We start from the raw sequence: 22440 nt of genomic DNA, 5'->3' as shown, positions 1-22440 counted from the left end.
ATACCAGCTCCCCGCGAGCACGCCGGGTGGACGGCCAGCCCTCTCTCTTTCCCTTGTCTCCCTCAGGAGGGACAGGGCCCATCCCTCGGCAGAGGCTGGTGTTGAGGCCCCCCGTTGAGGCGGGAGGCTGCCCAGGCCAACCACCCCCTTGGAGTCTACACCCCGGGGCGGTTTCCCCTCCAGCACCTGTGCCAGGTTTGCGGCCTCGAGGGCGGGCTCAGTGGGCAGGGCCAGAATCCTTCCCCTAATCCCAGTTGACAGGCTGACAGGCTGACATTCGTTTGTCAGCCAACTGCAAACGGAAAGCAGGATTTTGGTGTATTTATGGTGATCCTGTCATTACACTCAGCGCGATGAGACGTTGGTGTAAAAATAAAACATAAATGGGCACACGGTTGAAATTAGCCTGGCTCCGACCCAGCCCAGGACGGCCCCCAAACGGGCGGCCGAAATGGCTGTGCATTGGTGGGATTTTTCTGTTTTGTTTTGAATGTTTCTACTTTCTGAAAATCCTGTCCCAGGAAATACCAAACGGGAAGAGAGCAGGCAAAGAACATTCCTTCTGTCACTTCAGCAATGAGGTTCTTTTATTAGTAGACTTCTGGTTTGAGAGTGGTTTTAGGTTTGCGTAGAAATAGAGTGGAAAGCCCGAGTCCCCACCTCTGTCCTGCCTCACCACCTCAGTTTTCCGGGTTACCGACCCAGCATGTGGGTGTGGCACCCCCAGTTCCTGTGGACACGCCATCATCAGGTAAAGCCCATACTGTACGTGAGGGTCATTCCTGGTGGTGGACATTCTGGGGGTTTTGGCAAACGTACGCACCATCTCAGAGTCACATGGAGGAATCTCACTGCCCTAAATATCCCCTGCAGCGATGAAACGTGAGAGCACCTTTTAGAGAAACAGGGCTGTCCCCACTGGCAGGGACCTGGAGAGCCAGGAGGGGCTAGAGCATGGCTCTGGGAGGAGTGAGGATTATATGGGCGCACAAACGTAAACATGATGTTGGTGCACGCACTTAGTTTACGTTTAAAAAGAAAGGCACAAAGGGGCGCCTGGGGGGCTCAGTCGGTTAAGCGTCCGACTGGGGCTCAGGTCATGATCTCACGGTCCGCGGGTTGGAGTCCCGCGTCGGGCTCTGTGCTGTCAGCTCGGAGCCTGGAGCCTGCTTTGGATTCTGTGTCTCCCTCTCTCTCTGGCCCTCCCCTACTCTCTGTCCCTGTCTCTGTGTCCCTCCCCCTCTCTTTCAAAAATAAATAAACATAAAACAAATTTAAAAAGAAAGGCACGGCCTTGGGGAGTGTGCTCCAGCCCGCTGGGTAGGCCTACATCTTCCTCTTGGCTTTAGGAGGGTGATTTGGGGGGCGCTGGGCTTGCTGATTCTGGTTTACAGAACATTTGCTGTCAACAGGTTGCCACGTGGGGGATGGTGCCACACACAAGGCCAGCTCTGAGCTGGGAATGCGACAGGAGACAGTGTTCCCCTGTGCGTGTTCTTGCTGACACGTGTGGGGCTGACACGTGTCCTCCCTCCCGTGTGCCTGCCCTGTGTGAGCACACACCTGCCAGCAGCCTTTGCCTCTGGGATCCAGAGATAATAAAGCTCTCCTGCTTTTGGGGGGTTCAAGCCCAGTGAGCTGGGGGGCCTGGCCGTGTCGCGTGGGCCAAGCATGTTCTCAGGTCCCCACGGCGTGGCCCACCAACCTGGCCACTCGCCACCGTGGTGCATCAGTCAGGAGAGGTAGGAAGCCTCGCTTTGCGCTGGCCTCTTCCTGAACTAGACCCTCCTAGCCCCCACTTCCAGAGTCGAGGGCCCCTGGAGGTGTTTGCAAATAATGGACACCTTGTCACGTCTGCATGCGCTCGACTTGTTTGCTGTAATTCTTGCATAGACTTCTCTTCCGCGAGGTGGGCGCTCTGAGATTCCTGGATGGTGATGGCATTCCTTTCCCACCCAGGGTCGGGCAGGGTCACTCTCCGGAAGCCCTGTTTGCCCCAAGGAGTGCCCTTTGCCGGTTTCCCTTCTTGCACTCCCTGGCTTTGGCATTAGAGGAGGTGAAAAAGTACGGGCTTATAATTCATTCCTGAGAGCGTGCGGTGGCACATTGCTGGCCACTCAGCTGAGATCCAGCATCAGGAACGCGGGATCTTTGTGGGAACTGCTGTTGTCCGCCAGAATGGGTCTAAATGTAGTCAAAGTAGCTGAACTTACTATGCTTCCTGCATTTATCCTTTTAGCTGAAATTTCCCTGACTTTTCTTTTCCTTTTCATTTTATTAGGTTAATAAAACTTGGTTTTTGAGTGTTTCGCCACCCCAGGAGGACCGTGGGCTCCCCGTCCAATTCATCAAGTGCCTAATGAGCGGCCCCGGAGGTCCCGGCCCATCCATTCCAGAAGCTCTCTCTGCCTTGTAAAGGTGAGGCCCACGGGCTGCACTGTATATTTTGTCTGTTGGTTTCCCAAATTCTCCTGCCTGCTTGACTGTCACTTCTGGGGATTTATACGAGGCAGCGGCACCGCGGGCAGCCCCCCCTCTGCAGGAGGACCCCTCCTTTGCCTGCTTTTCACACACACCACACTCTCCGTGCCATAAAATAACGTTTCTGTAATAAAATGGAGTAGAAATGTGTCGATGCTAGCATTTTAGAACATTCCAGCTCCAGTGCTGTGGGAAATCCCTACGTTTACATTAAGGAGGGAAGCTCTGTGAGAGTAGGGGCTAAAACAGTGTGGGGAAAAAAAAAGGCCCTTAGTAAGAAGACATAGTCTGGGCTTTAAATAAATGACACCAAGAAGGTGTGTGTGTGCGTGTGTGTATGTATGCAGCCCGCACGCTGTTTTTACACATGTGTTCCCGCTGCCCCTGGTTTATTGTTTGTGTTTCAGAGAAAGACCAGTAGAAGAGTGTGTGGATGCTGCCTGCATTCTGGCCCAGAGTCTGGACTCTGTCCTCTTCTAGAACATTCTTCCTCTTCCTCCCCCTGTAGGCTCTCTTGCCTTCGCCAGCTTGTCAGGATGCTGCCAGCTCCGGGCATGGGGCTGTGTCTGCCCCAGCGTGGTGGAGAGCTGGAATCTGAGCACTCGAGCTCGGGGACAGGTCAGCTCGGGGAATGGAGACACGGCCATGGGAGGTACGAGGGCGGGGCGGCCCCGGGGCTGTGGGGGCCTCCAGCCACAGGGCCCCTGACTGTGCTCACTGCGTGGCCTTGTCAGTATTTGTGGTTAGCGTCCCCAGCTCCCCTGGTCTGGTTGAGCTTCTAGTAAACGCACGGCCTCTAATTGACTGCACTCTCGAGGGCGTTCATGATTGCTAATAAATTACCCCATCCGACTGTAACTTTCTTCCCTTCCTTGCAGCTGCCCACCTTGAGCCCACAAGAGGAAGGAGCACGGGGAGGAGGTTATGCTTGTGGGGGGTGCAGAACAAGGGAAAACAGAGAAGCCGGCTTGGAGCATCTCTTGCGATGTGCCCTCTGCATTATCACCCGCTGGCCCTGATGCCAGCTGACAGACCTCATCCAAACACTTGGCTGGGCTTTGGGGACTTCTTTTAACGCCTGGTACGTGGGCAGTGGTGAGGAGGTCTGTCCCTCTTCTGTGGTCTCTGTGCACTTGAGGAGGAGGGGTCTTGAGGGTCTCTGAGGTCAAGGGGAATATCCATGGGGAGACAGGCATCACTCAACACCTCCATTCTCCGACGTGGGGAAGACACAATTGTGTGGCTCTCAGCAGTGACCTCAGAGTGTCCACATGTCCCGGAACATGTGTCCTAGGTGTGTGCATCCTCCTGGTTCCTGGTGGCCATGTGTCAGTGGCTCAGAGTCCACACACGGAGGCCACAAGTGGCTGTTCTGATGGGGCTTAGAGGGAGTGGGCCCGGCTTATGCCTGCCCCGTATAGCCTCTCAACCGAGGGCTGGCCTTTCTCAGTTTCCCGTTGCCTGTCGAGGGGCCTAGAGCTAGGCTCTGGTGCAAAATTTCCCACAAGCACCTGGCCCTTCTCCCCGCCTACCCTTCTTACCGTGCACTCCCTGGGCACTCGATGATCTGAAATCCACTTGGAAGGGTTTTTGTTTTGTTTTGTTTTCCCTCCTTGACACCTTGGAATGCAGTGGGCCGTCTCTTTCTGCTGAAGGATTTCCCATTACCCTGTGGGCTCGAAGGGGGACCCCAGGCCCAGAGCACGGAGGTAGCGTACGTGGTTCTCATCATGGGTTTAGTCCTGTCTTAACTGCCCCGGGGATGCTGCCCTATTTGCCCCCCTCTCTGTACCGAGTCCCCCCGACAGCAGCGCCCCGCCCCCTCAGGCCAGCCCACCTCCAGCCTCTCTGACTGAAAGGAACGTTCATGCCTGGGCCATCTGTTTGTTTAAACTCACCCCGTGCCAGTCCATGTTAAATGCAACAGAATGGAGAAAAATGTCATTCTTTGTCGGCTTCTGATCAAAGAGAGGACATAAAAAAAATTCAAGATGGATTTCTGAAGGACAATGTTGTACACATTCCTGTGCTTCCGAGCTGCGGTGGTTAGTTGATTTTGGGCGGAAAAAATCTTTTTTCCCCCCTTTTGATCCCGGGGAGAAAACACTCACACAAACACATCTTGGCACCACAAACATTGCAAGGTGGGCCCTTGTCTGTGGCCTCCCCGGCTGGCTGGCTGGCGGGTAGAAGGTGCTGGCTTCTCATTTATCAACAACACGAGAGAATTTGGAATACAACTCACTGCAGCGTGCAGACCCTTTCCTCCTTCCGTGGGCATTCAAGGCGAGGTCACTGTCATCTGGGGTGACTCAGGACCCAGGATGCTCCCCCCGTGCCCAGAAACTGCCAGCCCGGCTGCCCCCTCCGTCTCCTTCACCCCCAGCCATTAAGAGTACGTTTCTCCCTCGCTCCTCCAGCCGTGGAGCAAATGCAAATAAAAAGCACTTAAAATGGTTAACATTTCCTGTCACTGAAGGCATTCGTTAGGGGCGGGGGTCGCTGAGTTTTCAGTGTATTTTCATAGGAAAACTCATTTCAGATCTGCGGCAGGAACTCGGACAACTCACACAGCGGGCCTCGGGGTTTGCCGGGAGCCCGAGCCCTGAGTCAGCCGGGTGACCCTTTATGTCATGTGGGTACAGGAGAGCAAATACCCGGCTTCACACTGAGGCCAACCTGGGGCCCAGCTCCGGTCACGGGAAAAAATAAAATAGGCTCCTGCCCACCCCCTCTCCCCTTGACGCATTTTCTTTTCCTTTATGGGAGAAACCCTCTCTCCCCAAATTTGGTAATTTATTTTGTTGTGTTTCTCTATTGATCGTTTAGCTAGTGAGTTTGCTGGCTTCCTGGATGCTCATTTCTGGTTCTGCACAAAAGAGCCACATTTCCTTTTGGAACCGGGACCAGGAGACAGACAGCAACAGACATTGGAAATTGTGAGTACTCTTCCTCCAGCGCCTCTCTGCCCCCGTCCGTCCGTCCGTCCTGCCTCCCCTTTCTTTCTCTACCAGCACACTGTCTGTAGGGCTCCTCCGTGAACCCCTCTGGCAGCCGTCGGCACCACCCTGGCTTTTGGAAAAGGAACCTCTACAGTTTCTGCACAAACATCCATGGGGAGGGGAGGGGTGGGGAGGGTGCTTACCAGCGTGACTCCCTCCACTTCTCATTTGGAGGCTCCGAAAGATGGCGAAAGTACACAGAAGGAGGCTGGCTTATTTCAGGGCGAGCAGTGAGTCCCCGCTGAATTTACCTAATAAAATGAATTTTAAAATTTTCATTTTCTCATTTTGTTCCAGCAGAAAATGAGCTTGCCTTTATAATGTCCAGATCTTTCAAACTGAGTGAGAAATTAAGTTACAAAATGTAAATACTTTGGTATACATGCACGCGCGCGCGCGCGCGCCACACACACACACACACACACACACACACACACACACACACACATATATATGAAATGAAGTAATCCCTGACGGTAACGCAATAGCAAGCCTGACTTTAGGCTCCTAGGACACTTAAAAAAATTTTTATGACGTGCAATAAAGAAAAGTAAGGTTCAGTAAAAATGTTTCTCTTTAAAAATGGATGCTTTGTGATACTTAATAAATTTAATTGTAATTTTCATTTAACATGAGTTGCTTATTTCTTAAAAATCTTCTGAACGTCTTTGTGAAATATTGGGAGGATTGTAAGAATGTTAATATTCTAGTCTACAATTTACTTCTTTTCACGAAACTATTCCAGGGAGTCAGGGCAGTTTTGAAAGGACACAGTTCTCCGATGAAAAGAATACCCTGCGCTTAATTACGAAGAGAAAGTAATTAATGCTCAAATTTCAAGGCAAATCCAGCGAGCGGTTAGGAGCAGGGAGAATGAGAAAAGCAAGCCAGTTATTTGCGTAAGAAAATCCAGAAATTGACATCATTCGGATGGATAATCGGAATGTGATTATATTTTTAGGGAAGAGTTACACAAACTTCAAAAATGGTAGTTGTTTTGCTTAAGTGCCTGGAAAGGGGATTCAGAATAATATTTGGGTTATCCTAGTTTTGTGCTCTCTCGTGTTCGTGAAGCCTTGTCAGGTTAAAGAACCCCAGGGTGGGTGTGAGCACGGGTGTGTGTGTGTGTGTGTGTGTGTGTGTGTGTGTGTGTACCCCCTTGCCCCCAGCCCGGGGGGAGTGTGGGGAGGAAAAGGTGGGTGCCGACCACTGGGAAAATAAATCTTCACCCCAGAAATTCATAACTCATCTAAAACTCTTAGAAATTAAACATAGCAACGCTCTCACTCTCTTTAACCTTCTCTTTGGGGGTGACAGGAGAGGGCAAGGGGCTAGAGTGTTTTCGAAATTGCTGCAGACCAGAGGCATGTCAAAAGGCTGTGGCCACTTTCCTGCGCGTCTGCCTGGAGTACCCCGTCCTTGCCCTCCTGGCTATGAGACCACGGCACAGGGCGACTGAAACACATTTTTGAAGCTTTCTAATTGGATCGCCAGAGCAGAAACCTTGGCCTTCTGGCGCGGCTGCCTCGCTGCCCGGCAGATGGCGCTGTGACTTCTGGAGTGGCCCGAGGGGGTGGGGGTGGGGACGACACTGAGATTCAGCCCGACATCCCATCAGGTCCCCCCATCAGGTCCCCCTTCACCTCCCCCGGAGTGCGTCCAGTCAGCTATAAACGTAAGAAGTAAAGAGTTTTTGAGGCCTCACTTGAAACACGCCGAGCTGTCAAAGTATTTAAAGTCTTTAAGCCAAATGCTAATTAGCAAATGTGTCGCCCTCCTGGAATGGTCCGAGACGGCTCCCAGCTAGCGTTCAAAGAAGTATCTCCCAGAGATGTTTGCGATAAAAATGGAAGAAGCTTAGTAGCTATTTCAAGATCTGATCTATGGCCTGTTTATATTATACAGGAAAAAAGATACCCTTACGATACTCCCGTAATAATCACGCAGAGTGTACATGGCCATAGCACTGCGTGGAATTTTATGTGCAGACAAATGGCCAAGGAAAATCAGGCATGTGCAGATAGTGATGGGATCAGAGTGTCACCCTCTCAAAAACGGCTTTTCCATACGTGTGGGAATACGCGCCCTGGACCTTGGCTTTTATTCTGCCGGCACCTGCTAAAATGGAGCTGCCAGATTCTTAAGGCTTCTACCCTTCCTCTCCCAGGAGTGCTTTCAGGATGACTGTGTCCTCCTCCTCCACTGGGAAGACTGTCTACTTTATTTCAAAAGTAAACAAATATTTTTTGTCCCTGTCTTTTGCCAGGGAGAATCCCAAAATATGGTGAGCACATCCTTCAATATATTTAATGTTAAAATTAAAATTAAGACAATTTTGGATGATTCCAATGTTTTTGTTCTTCACGGGACAACAGGATTCCTTAATTTGTTTTAGGTAATAATTTGCCACATTGTTTTTTTAATTTGAAAAAAAAAAAAAAAGCATGCATGTTGAAACTACTTGAAATGCATACCAAGAGAAAGGTTTATTTCTTTTCCTAAAAATGATGTTATCGTTTGTTTTTGGGGAAGAAAAAGATGGTAAGGGAATTAATTTGACTCCAAATGTGAAATAATATTTAAGGACATAGATATGAGTACATGTAATATAGTAGAATGCCTTCATTGCGTCTAGTAGTGATAAAATATTGTTCTTTAAAAATTTAATCGAATGATGTGCTGGCTTTTTTTTTTTTTTTTTTTACCTGTATGTATTTACAAACTGCAAGTTACCTACTGTTCGTAAGTCTGCGTATTAACAAGATGATCGTGCAAGAAACCCAGCTGTTTAAATAAATTCTGTTCTGCTTTAAAGATTTTGCCCTTTGGGGGGAAAGTCATTTAAGTATTGAGTGGCAGTGACCAGCTAACAATAGTTAAAATGAAAATAAATCTTCCCGAAACTTAGTTCTAATTTTCTTGAGCAAGATACTAACCCATAAAAAATAAACATTGTTTATTGAGCCACATTTGTATCAAGTGAACCTTTGTAAATTGATACGGAGAAAATATGAACTTGTATGTCCCAAATACTTTGGTCTGCTAGCAGAACAGAGAGAGCTATTTGATATGTAGAAACTGAAGAAAATAACATTAGTGATTCTGGAGAGAGATCCTTTCAGATTTGTGCAGACCCAGGGAGGTGATCGTATTAGAATTAACACAAAAATTTTTGTGTCACTGGGCACCGTGGCTTAAGGGATAATTTAATGACACCAGATATTAATGCTGACTTACATTTCTGCTCCGGCCAACCTTCTTACCATCTTGTTTATTTCCAGAAATCACATTCGTGACAGTTCTAATAGGCCATTCAACAGCGAACATTTTCTCATTTAGCCGAAAATATTTCAGGTTTCAAAAACCCAGCAAGGAAAAGCGCTTTCAGACTTCATGTATATGAATAAGCTTGTTTGGGGCAAGACTTTTGTGGAAAATGAACTCAACCAGACTATTTGCCCAATTTCAGTCTAAAATATTTTTATGTTTCCATTTGCCGACCGACCAGGCTGCTGGGACCTGAGTCGATGCAGGGGTGATTGTCTCTTCTCTTCTGGGCTTTTACTGTTTTAATTTTTACTTCTTAAATACCTTTTTTATACTTTAGTCTTTACTGTTTTATTTTGGTGAAAGGGTGGAAAGTGGCCCGGGTGCCACGTTTGCCTGTGGGTTTCCAGAGACGCAGAGGCCTGGGTGGCCCGCAGGGAGGACAGGCCGCACAAATCCCTGGCTGGGAGGAGGTGCGCCATTGCAGAGTCTGAGTCCTGTGTTTGTAAACTTTCCACTTTTTGTTTTTTGAGAAAGTCACGTCTGATCTCTGCCAGCAGAGGTGGGGAGGCGTAGTTACTTCCCTCCTAACAGCTGAATGCAATCAGAGCTCTTACTCTGTGTTGTGTTTTAGTTAAAAGGTAAAAGAAAAGAGAAAAAAGATACCCAAACAAACCAGAAGACACATTCAGCATCCAGTCTCGGACCGTGAATGGATAGAGCCGTCAGTGGGGGGACAAAGCCCACAGGACACAATGCGTTTGGCTCCTCCTCCTTCCCTCCCGTGAAATTCTCTCAGAAGGAGATGGGGAATCGTGGGATTCCATTCAGGGGTCAGCGAACACGTTTAGGCTGCATGTCAGGAGAAAGAAGGCTGAGATCCTTTGTGCAAACAAGTGCCAGAAGCTCAAATCCCTGCCTGTCTCTCAGAAATGCTCTGAGTGTCTCTGAGCGGTTTGGGGAAACAAGCCTTGCGTGCCACCTTTCTCAGTGGCCCTGCCACGGCCGCCTCCAAGGTGCCCAGCAGGAGCCGTGCCAGGGCCCCAAAGTTCCACGCTGACATTCCCCTGGAGGGGGTCTGGACACGCAGGCGCACCCCCAGGCTGCGGCTGGGCTTGCCCTGCCGGGGACAGAGCCACGTTCCCAATGGGAGCCCTCGGATCACCCGGCCTCGCGGCACGAGCACCTGTGGCCACGGACCCGGCCTGGACAGGGGCTCAGACAACAATGCCATGTTGCCGTTCTGTGATGGCTGCTCTCGCTGACCACCCCGGTGCCCCACCTTCTTGGAACCCTAATCTTGGACACTCAGCCACTTAACAAATCACTGTGTTTTCGTTTGCTGGTTGACTGTCTCCCCTGCCTAGAATCTAAGCATTGGGATTGTTGCAGACTTACGACAAGGGTGGGTGTTAATCCAGAGGTGGCCATGTGCCAGGCATGGCCTGGGACAACTGGATACTGCCTGCCAGGGTAGGGACTGCTGTTCCCCTCGTCTGACGGTGGAGGAAACTGAGTCCCGGGGAGGCCGAGTGAGACCCTCGAGGCCTCACAGCTGCTGTGGACTCGAATCCAGGCCAGGGGATCACAGACCCCACGTTGTGCAGCAGGGCCTGAGCACTGTGCTCAGTCAGTATTTGTCGAGTGAGGTGTCACTCCTGGAGCAGGAGATTGGGGCTCACGTGGGGCTCTGCCCTCACTCGCTGCTGACCGTGGGGGATTCCTTAAATTTCCTGAGCCTCGGTTTTCTCCTGCATAAAATGGAGCTGACAATCTTCCTTTTCCAGGTTGTGAAGATTTGAGACTGTGAATGCAAAGGCGGGGCCCATAGAACGTGCTGGATAAAGGTCTCTGGGCCAGTCCCTGGAGCCCCGAAATAAACGGGCAGAGGGGGCTGCCTGGCATCGCGTCTTGGCCACCTACCAGCCGGACACCCCAGGTGAGTCTCTTGCACTTGCTGGATCTTGGTTTTCTCTCCTGTTCCTGCTTCAGAGGCTCACAGAAGGAGGGAGAGTGGAGGCCACGGTCTTTACGAAGGCATTCGCACACCCTGTGACCCTCCCATGCCAGTGCCTTGTGGTGGGAAGCGTGGCCCACAGACCAACGGTGTCGGCGCCGCCTGGGGGTTGGTTAGAAATGTGGAGTCTCAGGCCCCACCGAGACCTCCCACATCAGACTCCGGGTGTGTGTGCCCTGTCCTGGCCGCTGGAGAAGCACTGCTCTGGAGCACACGGGGGACGGAGGGGCAGATGCCCCATAGCTGGCCCTCTGGGGGCCCTCGGCCCTCGGTTCCTCCCCTCTTCCCGTCCTTGTCCGTCCTGTGCTGCAGGGCCCTGAGCGGCTGCCTGCACAGCCTCCCGCGTCCCTGCTTTCGGCTTGTCTCGGGGGGAGGCGGGAGCCACAGGGCATTCAGCCCATGGTGTTGCTTGCAGGGACAGGCCCTTGCCTGCCCTCCCGTCCCGCAGTCCGGGGATGCTCGCTGCTCCCTGTGCCTGCGTGTCCCCTGGGCCCCACTCTGGTGGGCCTTTTCCGTCCCCGCAGCAACCGGTTCCAGGTATTGAATTCGCTCGTTTGAAGTGCTCCGCGAAGTTTCTGCTTTTCTTGGTGGGATCTAGTACCAGCCACGTGGGGCAGGGGTCTTGAGGTCAGAAGGTCCGGGCAGGGATTGCAGCTCTCCCACTGGCGTGTGCCATAGCCCTGGAAAAGTCAGCCCCCCCCCCCTCCTCCCCCTGCCCCCACCTGCGGCAGGTGAAATGCATAAATGGTCCTCTGCTGAGGATTTGCAGCTCCTTCTACCGAGAGGCAGGTGGGTTTCCTCGCCCCTGGATCCAGGTCTTGCCGTCCGACTTGCTTCGGTCAGTGGGATGTTAGCAAACTTCACACAAGCAGAAGCCTGGAGACACACGTCCCTGTTTCCACCAGCACTCTAGCCGCCCTGCTGCCAGCATGAGACGTGGCTGTGCCGGCCTGAGGAAGGACGAAGAACGCGCAGCCCGCTCGCCCGGTCAGCGCCTTGGAGCTCCTGCACATGTAAGTCAGCCTAGCCAGTGTCGGCGGGGACGCCCAGCTGACTGCCCAGGCGCAGGGCCAGTAAATGGTGCGCTCGCGTGTCGCGAGGCTTCGTTGTGCAGCCTGCTGTGGGGAAAGCTGTTACCCAGTTGCCAGTGTGACGAGCCGCTCGCGTGGTCTAAGATGGCCCTTGAGAACACGGTCGTGCGGCCAGGCCGACGGAGACTGGGATTCCGGCTCAGCCATTTCCGAATGGCCGTCCTGGGGGAAGTCGGTTTCTTTCTCTGGGCCGGGGTGTTGTCCTCTGCAGAGTGGGGATGACAGTAGGACCCACCTCAGGGGGCTTGTGGGAATTGAGGTGATATGTGTAAGGCACAGCAGGTAATAACTGTCGCCGTTGTTCTGAGCAGGATTAGTGATAATATTGTTACAAAAGCCAACAACCACGATCCAGCCTTCACTCTCCTCTCTCTGATCCCTGACACGTGCCCTTGAGGTTTCAGCCATGCTCACGACTGCCTGCTCCTCAAAGGCTCCATGCTGCCTCGTGCCTCAGTGCCTTTGCACATGCTGCTCCTGCCCCTGGGGTGCTGAGACTAGCGAGTCTCTTTTCTTCAAGACCCCACTTAAGTGCAGTGAAAAACTCAGGGTGGTTATCTGAATATTTCCCGTCTTCGTCCTGTCCTGTCCCGGCCGTCATATGCACGAGCATATTCTCAATTCAACTCTGGGGTCCCCCTGAGTTAGCCAGATGCCCTCACTCATTCATCTAGCCGAGAAGCTACTGTGCACGGGGTGCTTGGACGGCTCTGGTCTCCGGCTGCGAACAGCATGTCTGTCGGGGCCCATAGTCCCCTGGGAAGGCAGACACGTGCGTGGGCAGCCACAGGCTTTGCAGGCAGGGTTTGATGGGGCCGGAGGTGCACAGAGTTTCAGGGAAGCTGTCCAGATGGGCATCCGAATGGAGGTGTGAGAGGTCAGCCTGATGTGGGTGCAGAGGAATCCGGGCCTCTGGGTGAGGGATCCTGGGAGGGGCACGGGGCTCTCCTGTGGGCCCCAGTGGGGAGGGGACTGTGAGGGCTGGTGTGGCCTGAGACCCGGGAGGAGGTCAGGGTGCAGGGGGCTGCTCTAGCTTCATGCCACTTGTCCCCAACCGGGCAGGCGGGGTGTGGCCACCCTGGTTTGCAGATGCAGACGCTGAGGTCCCTCCTGGGAGGGAATCCCTGTCACTCACCACCCAGGGTGGGGGGGAAATCAGCTCTGGGCATCATATTTATGTCTCGGGAAACTGGGAGGCTGGTTTCACTGCAGGAACAGATAAGATAAAACAAACAAACAAAACACTTGTTTCAGGGCATGGAGGGAGCCTGCCATTCCATGCCCCCAGGAAGCCAAGAACATAGCGACTGGATGGCGTGCCTTTCGACCGTCTCAGACGGGCGAGGGGGGATGCGGCTTCCATGGGGGCCACCTGGCTGCGTTCTGGTGTCCCCTCGTGCAGGAGTGGTGGGGCCGCAGCCCTTCACGCTCAGCGAGCGCGTCAGCTGGGACCACGTTGGCGGGCAGTGACGGGATCGGGCTGTCTGAGGCCCCGGGCGGCTGGAGGAGGGCAGTCTGGGTGGGGGCCCGGCTCCCCCGTCTTTGGGGCCCAGAGCCCGTCGGCTCTCGGTCACGAGATGTACCCCGCACCCGTGAGGCTCAGGGCCGCACCAGCTAGAGGCGCGCTGTCCTGTCGTGGCGGAAGGGTTCTCTTGGGCAGCTTACCTCCGTCATCCTGGCTGCGACGCCGTCACCTGACCACTCTCGCTGCAAAGGAGTCTGGGAAACTGCATATTTTTAGTCGGGTCCACTGCCAAGCCAAATAACACCAGAATCCTGTCAACAAGGAGGGGTGGGGTGGCGAGCAGATGTGGTCAGGCAGCCAGCAGAGGGCTGGGAGCGCGGCGTGGGTCATCGGTGACTGCTTCGGACGCCCTCCCAGTTCGAAGGTGAGGGACACGTTTCTCTTTGCAAAAACCCTTCTGGCGAGACGTTTATTTCCTCGCATTCTGGAGATTTCACTCATGAAAAACAAAATGAATTAACATGTTTCTACCGGTTGGGAAAATACGGGGTTGGGTCTTGGCCAAGACTTCCCCTGAAGTGGGTGGCATCTTTTTGGACGGTTGTTCCACGGAGAAGGAAATGGGGGCACCGAGAGGTTGGGGGTTCACCCAGTGGTTGGTGACAGAGTGGGCTTCAAATGGCAAACCCCCGCCTGGCCCCACGGTCCCGGCCGCAGCCCCTGAGGGTGTCTCTGGGCCTGCGCAAAGTCTGGGGCCTGCAGGGGCCTGGGGTTGGGGTCGTGCTGGGGATGAGGGCTCCCCCTTCTCAACCACACCCTGGGAGGTGCCACTGCCTCCCTGGTCCTGCTGTAGCCCCCACAACCCTCAGGCTCCTGGGTGACCCGGGGGTTTTTGCCAGCGGGCTCTCTGAGCTCAGAGCCTGGCCCTGGGAGTGAGCTCTCTCTGCTTCTGGCTGACAGCCTCCTCCTGACCTCGTTGCACCCTGTGGGGCCAGAAAGGGCTCTGGGGTGGCAGCTGGTGGGACTGGGGTTCCTGGTGGGGAGCTCAGGAAGTCTGCTGGCCGCCTGTGTTCACACACCCTGAGACGCTGGGCACGGCGCTGCTCCCCGCACCCCTCCTGGGCTCTGAGGTGCTGGGCAGGGCACTACCCCCTTCCCCTGCTCTCGTGGCTGGTTCCTCTTGAGAGTAGGCAGCTGGGTCCCTGCCGGGGCTGCTGAGAAGAGTGTGAGCAGGGTGGTGCTGGTGCCTGGGAAGAGCATGGGAGCAGTGGTTGTCCTGGCAACTCGACCCGGGTACCAGCCCTTGGGTGCCACAGGGACACTGCTCAAGGGGAGCGGGACACGGGTCCCATTCTCATGCTGTCACTGAGCCCTCCTCAGCCTCGGACTCCTGGCCCGTTCTTTGGGAACATTCCCCAGGTTTCCCTCCCAGGGTTGCCGTGAGTTTTAGAAAGAAAAACATTTCAATGGTTAGCGTTTACGGAGCACGGATCACCGGCCAGGCCCTGTGCTAATCCGCTCACGGGACCGTGTTTCTGGTGCGCAGCTGGGTGTCCGAGCACACTCAGAGTGAGGATCAAATGTGTGCCCTGCTTCTCCAGCCCGTCCTGTGCCAGGTGACCCTGAGCCGGGTTCCCCTGCCCATCACAGAGCAGGAGGGCCCTGATGAAGGTTTTGTGGCTTCCGTCGCAGGGTGTGAATGAGCAGAGGCAGCCCCGCATCTCCCTGTGGCCCTTCCTGGGAACCTCGTTGCAAGACAAGTGATAAAGGAGATGGGGAAACACGGTGCGGAAATGACGTACGGTCAAGCTGTGTTCCCCAAACGGGGGCTCTTATCAGGGGTGAACACCCTGCCCCCCCTTGAATCAGAGAACACTTGTACCCAGTAAAAGTAGGCGGTTACAGACACGTCTGTGTCCCACGGACCCTGCCACGACACCTATCCAAGTTGACACTTCTGTGTGTCGCACTTAGCTTTTGTGTCTTCGGTTCACGTCGGGGTTCGGTAAACATGTGGTTAACAACCCGTCTCTCTCTTTAGAGTGCTGAGGGGCTTTAGGGCATTCTGTGGGGGGAAACCGTTTCTTGAGAGCCTTGCTCAAGGAGGTCTGGTCTTACTGCACCTTCCTTTCTGGGAAGAGGCCCGGAGCCACTCAGAATTTGTCTTTGGACCCGGTAGTGCGGTCATAGGCGGGCATCTTCCTCTCTCGCAAGAAGGGTTCCGAGATGCAGGCTTGCCTGGCTGACACGGATGCCAATTGGGAAGGCGTTGGGCTTCCAAGTCACGAGTGGCCCAGCCTGAAGTGGCTGCACCACGCACAGGGTCCCTCCGGCCACGTGAGGAGGCTGTCTGGCTGCTGGTGCTCGTGCGCTTGCTCTGTGCGGACAAGCCAGCATCTCAGGCAGCTTGCATCCACACCCCGTGGCTGCTGTGGCAGCTGACCACCGGCCCGGTGGCTCCAGTCTTCAGTCCGGAGGTCAGAAGTCCGAAGTCAAGGTTTCGGCAGGGATGAGTCCTTCTGGAAGCACCGGGGGTGAATCATTGCCCTTCTCAGCTTCTAGGGGCGCTGGCACCCCTCGACTCAGGGGCCCCCTGTCCCTTCGCCCAAGCCGGCGGTGTGGTGTCTTTCCACCTCCCTTCCGGTCACATCTGCCCCCTACTGTCTTCTTCTGCTGTAAGGACTTGTAAGGACCCCAGTGGCTACACTGGGCCACTCAGATGTTGCACGGTACTCTCCCTCTGTTAAGGGCAGCTGATGAGAGACTCTTCATTTCACGTGCAGCCCTACTTCCCCGTTGCCACGGAAGGTAACGTTTTCACAGGTTCTGGGGACTAGGATGTGGACAGTTCTGGGGGCCCATCGTTCTTTCTCCTACATTGCCATGACCTGTCCCATTATGGTCTCAAGATAGCTGCTGCATCACCAGACATCACGTCGGCATTCAGAAGAGGAAGGAAGAAGGGCTCCAGGACTGCGACAGCTGGGTCTGTGTCATTTAATCAGGAAAGCAAACTGTTTCCCAGGAGTGTTCCAAAAGATTCTATTTACAGGCGGCCAGGGAGAAGTGGGTAGGAAGACCCCGGCAAGTGCACACGTCCGTGGTGACGGCTACAGTCCCCTTTCCAAGTTCCTGAATGCGTTTCGGCAGGTCTTGGTGGACCCACGGCAGGAAGCGGGACATGGTGGCTTCCAGAGCGCGTCTCCAAAGTTTTCCGTGGGCTCGTGATGGCAGCTGTAAAATGAACTCGAGGACCTGCCCCCGGATCAGTGGGGCAGGTTCTGGGCTTTACTGGTGATTTCTCCCCCAAAACACACTGACTCTGCCTGGACTCATTCAGCTAACCTGGAGGTGAGGACACACATCCCACGGGCAGCGTGGGTCCCTGGTGGTGGCAGGAGCTACTGAGGACCCACTAGGCCACCCCTCCCCCACCGACGCCCGTGTGCCCCAGCAGCATGGCGCTCCCCCAGACACCGCGTGCTCACAACATACCTGGGAAATAGCTGACACTTTCGAACCCTCGAAGGCTGGTTCTCCCAGGGAGCTGGCGTCTTGTGGGAACCACAGAGAGGGACAAGGCGAGACCCCTGCCCTCCACAGGGACACAGCTCCCAAGTGTCGGGCCCCTGCACTGTGCAGGCTGTGTACTACTCTGATTGCGGCTGGGTGACACTGGGCAGGTGACTTGACCTCTCTGAATCTCATTCCCTGGCCTGTGAGGGCCACGGGGAGGATCACGCGTGGAAGGGGCGTGGGAGGGTCCGGGCACACACAGCACACCGAGCACCAGCTTTTACCTGCTTGTCACCCTTTCCGAGGCACGCAGGCCGCACCAAGGCTCAGTGTCTGGAGCTGACCCTGCGGGGGCGCCACACACAGCAGGGGTGGAGGGTGAGTCAGTTGGAGCCGCGTTCTTCGCTCACGCTCTCAGAACGAGCCTCGCGCGACGCCGCTGAGGGTGGCCTCTGGGTCCCAGCCTAACGCCCACCCCCCCCACCCCCCACCCCCCGGCTCCGTCCCACGTCTTCTCCGCGAGTGTCTGTCTCTGGATGGAAGCCACGAAAGGGGCCCACGAGCCGCACCTGCTGGGCCTGGCTGGGAGGGCTGACGGGGCAGAGCAGTGGGTGCCGTGGCCGCCGGGACCCTCCGTGCGCACCAGCTGCTTCTCTGCACGCGCGACCGCAGCGAGCCCCAGGACTAGGCTGGGAGGTGGTGTCCACCTGCAGCAGCCCAGTTCGCAGGTGGGGAGACTGAGGCCCCGAGCAGCAAAACCGCTTGCCCAGGGCCCCACAGCCAGTTTGAAAGTCAGCCTGAGGCCTGATGTCAGGGAGGACCACCGGGCACCGGACGGACCCAACGGACCTGTGGCCCCTCCCCCCAGGTCCTGTCCCGGAGCTTTGAGGGGAGGCTGGGGGGCCGAGGCAGCTTCCCTGCGGTGCGGTGCTTAGGGGCACCTTTCTCATGTTCCCCCAAGCCCCGGCAGCCCCACCGTCCCCAGGGGGAGGTGAGAACCTGGGAATTCTCTTATCTCTGCCCAGCAGGATGCGTCCTGTGTTGTGGCCCCACCAAGGTTTCCAAGCTCCGTGATGAGCTTGCAGATTTCTGCCTGCGATTGCTTGGCTGCCCTGTGGCCGGGCTCCCCGTGGCCCTGGCCTTTTCAGCTGCTCCTGGCCCTTGGATCCTCTGGCAGGCCGGTCCCATCGGACAGCGGTGTGAAATGCAGGGGTGAATTCCTGCCCTCAGCGTTTCCGCCCATTCTTTGCGCGGAGGCAGCCTGTGGGTTCCCTGCCAGGGCCGGGGGGCCTGTGGTGGACGCAGTGCCCTGCGTGGCCCTCGGGGGCGCTGTGCAGGCAGGCGAGGGCAGGACAGGCCTGCCTGCCTGGGCTGGGCTGGGTTTCCGTCCCTCCTTTCCCATCAGTGCCACTTCTGAGAGGCGCTGTCATCCAGCTGGGAGAGGATGGAAAGCGTGTAATTAATGCAGTTCTGTGCTGCAGTGTGGCCGGTGGTCTCAAGCCCACCTCCAGGGATGGCTGTTTGAAAATGCAGATTCTCATGGGGCGCCTGGGTGGCTCGGTCGGCTGAGCGTCCGACTTCGGCTCAGGTCATGATCTCATGGTCCGTGAGTTCGAGCCCCACGTCTGGCTCTGTGCTGACAGCTCGGAGCCTGGAGCCTGCCTTGGATTCTGTGTTTCCTCTCTCTCTGCCTCTCCCTTGCTCGCACTCTGTCTCTCTCAAAAATAAATAATCATAGGGGCACCCGGGTGGCTCGGTCCGTTAAGCATCTGACTTCGGCTCAGGTCATGATCTCACCGTTCATGAGTTTCAGCCCCGTGTCGGGTTCTGAGCTGACAGCTCGGAGCCTGGAGCCTGCTTCGGATTCTGTGTCTCCCTCTCTTTCTGTCCCTCCCCTGCTCATGCTCTTACTCTCTCTCTCAAAAATAAACATTAAAAAAATACTTTAGGGGCACATGGGTGGCTCAGTCAGTTAAGCGTCCGACTTCGGCTCAGGTCATGGTCTTGCGGTCTGTGAGTTCGAGCCCCGCGTCAGGCCGTGTGCTGACAGCTCAGAGCCTGGAAGCCACTTCGGATTCTGTGTCTTCCTCTCTCTCTGCCCCTCCCCCACTTGCACTCTGTCTCTCTCAGAAATAAATATTAAAAATTTTAAAAAAAGCAGATTCTCAGGCCCATGGTTCAGAGTCAGGCTAGTTAGGCCTGGGGTCCCAGGAGGGACTGTTCATACCAGGCCCCAGGTCATTCTTGTGAGCAGGCTCGTCGGGAAATGCTGGCTGGCAGCTTGGTCGGCTCTGGAGTCAGGCTGAGTCTCAGCTTCGCTGCGCCTCCTGGTCTCTGCTTGTCCTAGAGCCTCTCAGAACCTCAGTCTCCTCCTCTACTGACTGGGGGTGATGTCACCTCTTACAGGGTTGTTGGGACAAAAGATTAATTCTTAATCATAATGATGTTCAAAGACATGGCCTTCCTGGCAAAGTTTCTGATTGTCACGAGCACCGGACAGACCCCACCCAAGCGAGTCCAAAGCAGAGACCTTGAGCGTTCGGAGCCTCCTCTGAAGCCTCATTGTGGGACCAGTGCTATTTGCACTGCAAGTTCCCAGATGTTGGCAATAAAGAAGGGACTCAACTTCTTTGCTGTCCCCTGGGGTCCAGGAGCCCTGAATTGGGACACACTGCGTAGTCCTGGGGTTCTCAGGGCTGAGGGCCGACTCTTCTCAGGACAGTGCAGGCAAAGGGCGGGAGGGGCAAACACTCGCGTGTCCCACGAGGAGGCTGCGCGACACTGAGCTCCCCTCCGGAAGCGCCCGCTGAGGTCGCGTCAGGCTGGGCTGCAGAGACAGTGCACACCAGTCCTCAGTTCCCTCCTGCGTAGGGTGGGGTGCTACAGCTCCCACTTACCCTCCCTGGAGGGCTCGGGCTGACGTGCACTATTTGAGGGTCAGTTGGCGGTCGAGGTGGTGGACACGCGCCCTCTTTCCCGGGCGAGAAAGCCGGAGGGGCCGGGAGGGACTGCTCACCTGGACCAGCACCCCTGGCTTTGAATTTGGGCCTGTCAAGAGAGCCTCACCCCTGTCAAATCGGCAGGGAGGTGGCTGCAAAATTGTGGAAGAGACCTGAGTGGGTGGTGGGGGTGGTGGTGGGGGTGGGGCTCAGGTAGGTCCACTGTTTGTCAGCTCCATGGTACTTTTTTTTTTTTTTTTATTGTTTTAAATGTTTACTCATTTTTGGGAGAGAGACGGAGAGAGAGTGCAAGCAGGGGAGGGGCAGAGAGAGAGGGAGACGCAGAATCCGAAGCAGGCTCCAGACTCTGAGCCGTCAGCATAGAGCCTGACATGGGGCTCGAACTCATGAATCTTGAGATCATGACCTGAGCCACCCAGGCGCCCTGTCCCACGTTCCTTTCTCAGAGTTGGTGTGAAGGGGAGCCCGGGGGGGGGGTCCTCAGAGTTTTGGGGTCCTTGTCTTCTGTGAATTTTCGACTGTGTCACAGGGAATCCCCAAGTGCGATTCAGGGTTTCTGTTGACCCAAGGCAGGAAACTGCAGGCTTGGGTCTGGCTTTATGTTTATTGGCTTATGTTTTCCCAAAGCAGGGGCACAGTCCATTGCGGACTATGGTGGCCAGACCGAATGGCCTCGTGCTGTCTTCCTGAGGCTTTCTGGGGGGAGGAACACACACACACCTACACACATTCACACACGTTGATTCACATGCACACATAACACACGAGTGCACACACGTGCATGCACAGATCAGTTCACACGTATACCTACACACGCAAGCACACACACGTGCACACACACATTTACACCCACCTACGCAGACATTCACACACATGCACACACACACACACACACACACACACACACTCAGTAGGAGACCAACTTGGGTCTTAGAAACCAAGGCGTCCACCTCCCACCCCTCCGTCCCATGCTCCTTCCTTCCTCGTCTTGGGGACAGGGGTATCGTGGGTGTCCTCCAGGCCGGTTCCTGTTCAGATTCAAGCTCTGCCACCGTGTGATCTGGGCCATGTTGCCGGCTGTCTCTGACCCTCAGTTTCTCGTCTACAAAGGGGCACTGTAACAGAACCCACCTCAAGGCTGGGTGCAGACTGGGCATGGGAGGTGTCTGGGGGAACGTGGGCGGGCCGCCAGGCTCGCAAAGCCGCGAGCCCTTCCAGGCTGCATGGCCACTACCGTCCCCTGCCCAGCTCTCTTCCGACGCCTGCGGTCAGGCGTCACCAGCCTGGCATTCTGTCCGCCTTTCCCGGGAGCATGTCACTGTGTCCTTCTGGGGAAACTAACACGTGTTACCTGTTACTACATGTCTCGTTTCAACTTAGGGGTAAACGGGGGCCCTGCTCTCAGAGGCAGGTCTGTAGACAATGTCTTCTTGAGGAACTAGTGTGCCTTATTCACTCCCAACCTGATGGAGCCCACTGCAGCCAGCCGGGCACTGGGTAGACCCAAGCCCCGCCCACCAGGGCCACGTGATGATGGGGAGGATGAGGACATGAGGCGGTGAGCAAGGAGGTGTGTGGGAAGCATCTGTGGTCACCAAGCACTGTGGGCCACGTGCCCTCCTGGACATGGGGACAGAAGGGTGAACGGGAAGTCTCCAGCGCCCCAGCGGGGAGGGTGCAGAGTGACCCCTGTAGTGAGGAGCTGTTGTCCTCCAGGCAGACGCGGGAGAAAGAGGGGCCCACGCTAAGGCTCAGAGGCAAGAGCTTCCTGAGCGTCCGGGGCCGCAGGTGCCGTGGCTTTAGCGGAGCTCCGTGGACGGCAAGGTGGGTCAGCCCGTGATCTCCCAGCTGAACACTGGACTGGCTGGAGCTTCTAAGACAGGTGGGTTTCTTGTAAGCATCTAATTACAGGTGGCTTCTGGGTCCTGGAATTGTCACCAGGAACCCCCAGCTCATACTGAAATGGAGCCATCACATGCTGGATGATGTCACCACTGGAATGAATTACTTGTGTATTTAAGGCCTTGTTCCTTAGGATGTTCTAGCACTGAATTGTTAACAGAATAGGCTGCCTTCCCCGGGAGTGGGGACCAAGAGGGAAACCTGCCTAAGGATGGCCTTCTTGGGCATCTCTTCACATTAAAAGTCTATGCCATCATTGCTTTGCATTCTGTAGTATACGCAGAGGGACTTCAGAAAGCCATTGTGTCCCTCCCATTACGTTAGCACAAATGATGATGTTTCTATACTTCATGTTTATCTTGGGCCTTCTTACAGTCTCCTTATTTGAAAAGTCAAGTTGGCCTTAAGGTGATAGATGACAACCTGAAACACAGTCCCTCTTCCTAAATGTCAGTCATTCACACCTTAGTAAGAATGGCAACACAATCTTAAGAGTAGGTTTTCAGTGACAACCTAAGGTGAGACCATTACAACCCAGGATCTCCATGAGGGTCAAGAAGAGGGAACAGTGATGTCCCCCAAAGAGTCAAATATAATGAGGAGATTGGAACAAAGACATCTCGCCAGTTTCCCCATTGGGTCTTACTCTCCCATGGTTTTCTGGTTTGTGGTCTGCTCTAACCAGGCCCTGGCAGAGATCAGGGACAAGATTCTCCTATGGAAACTTCTCCCCCTGGCC

General features: G+C 55.0%; 1 long non-coding RNA gene across 1 annotated transcript in view; it reads left to right on the top strand.

Annotated features, from left to right (window-relative positions):
- Positions 1–2842: 2842 nt before the first annotated feature.
- LOC131500387 (uncharacterized) overlaps positions 2843–22440 on the top strand; it is a 151285-nt gene continuing 131687 nt past the window's right edge. Inside the window, exons 1-5 of the long non-coding RNA XR_009256267.1 lie at positions 2843–3099; positions 3360–3562; positions 5311–5420; positions 10538–10689; positions 11673–11780. This is a non-coding gene — a long non-coding RNA (uncharacterized LOC131500387). The remainder of the gene's footprint in view (positions 3100–3359; positions 3563–5310; positions 5421–10537; positions 10690–11672; positions 11781–22440) is intronic.

The sequence above is a fragment of the Neofelis nebulosa genome, chromosome 17 (genome assembly GCF_028018385.1).
Source record: "Neofelis nebulosa isolate mNeoNeb1 chromosome 17, mNeoNeb1.pri, whole genome shotgun sequence".
Classification (NCBI taxonomy): Eukaryota; Metazoa; Chordata; class Mammalia; order Carnivora; family Felidae; genus Neofelis; species Neofelis nebulosa.
The sequence above is the reverse complement of the archived record's forward strand: the minus strand, read 5'-3'. Positions and strand labels throughout refer to the sequence as shown.